This window comes from Ciona intestinalis, unplaced genomic scaffold (assembly GCF_000224145.3).
Source record: "Ciona intestinalis unplaced genomic scaffold, KH HT000297.1, whole genome shotgun sequence".
Classification (NCBI taxonomy): domain Eukaryota; kingdom Metazoa; phylum Chordata; class Ascidiacea; order Phlebobranchia; family Cionidae; genus Ciona; species Ciona intestinalis.
Window position 1 is genome coordinate 11008 of NW_004190618.1, and position 1006 is coordinate 12013.

At 31.0% G+C, this 1006-nt stretch overlaps 1 long non-coding RNA gene across 1 annotated transcript in view; it reads left to right on the top strand.

Annotated features, from left to right (window-relative positions):
• The window catches only part of LOC104265550, a 2501-nt gene extending 2017 nt beyond the window's left edge, over positions 1 to 484 (top strand). Inside the window, exons 3-4 of the long non-coding RNA XR_717200.2 lie at positions 43 to 168; positions 408 to 484. This is a non-coding gene — a long non-coding RNA (uncharacterized LOC104265550). The remainder of the gene's footprint in view (positions 1 to 42; positions 169 to 407) is intronic.
• The last annotated feature ends 522 nt before the right edge of the window (positions 485 to 1006 follow it).

Sequence of the window (1006 nt, forward strand, 5' to 3'; positions counted from 1 at the left end):
TGATGGACAGACAAGTAATTATTCAGTCCCAACATTGTACAGGTGGTGTAAAATGATTACTTGCTCTTGTGAATCATTCTATTTATTCTGCAAATGATGATCATCTAGACTGGTTGAATACGAAGTTTGTTCAGTATCTTTTGGATTGGCAAGTAAACGTTTAAAGAGGTTAGATTTTGTGAAAGATTAATATTAAATAATTGTGTTCTTAAGGGTAAGACTGAGGTCTAAATACATCTGTATTGGTAGTTTGGTAGCAATTTGGTATATTCAGTCGAGGTGTCTTAGCAGCTATCTTTGAATATTTTGTAAATGGTCATAACAAATAACTTGCTGAAGCATTATTGCAAAGATTTATTTTTTTTGAGAAACATGATAAGAAAAAACACTGATCAAATATTTTGCAGGTTGGGTATGGTGTGAATGTGATATGGCAATGAAAAGCGATAAAACAAATTAAGGTGATAACACTTCCTACGGCACGGAAAAAGCTTGGACATCTGTGAACAACTACTTTGAAACAAAGATTTTGCAAAATTGTGACCATACTTTTACTTCCATTATTATTATATTCCTGGACCTGGTCATTATCAAAAATGTAAAAATATAAACTCAGGTCACTTGATCTGATACTTATTAGTGGTTTCTATTTTATAAAGTGAATACAGTGGTTTCTATTTTATAAAGTGAATACAATTTGGTTTCTATTTTATAAAGTGAATACAATTTGTAAGTGAATAGTTCGAAATTAAATTTGGATGATATAAAGCACTGGGTTTAAATTCCATTGATCCAATAAAATTACTGTGTGATGAGTAATTCTTGCTGGTGCAAGCTGTACCGCTGGATGTCTTTATTGATTAACCCTCAATGTATTCTAGTGTCTCTGAAAAAGTAAACCAGTACAGAAAAGATTATAAAATGAGATTCAAATTTATATTATTTTTCATTCATCAATAGCACTGCTTTGTATATCTGTTGGCTAAAATTTCACTGCCTGTTGGTA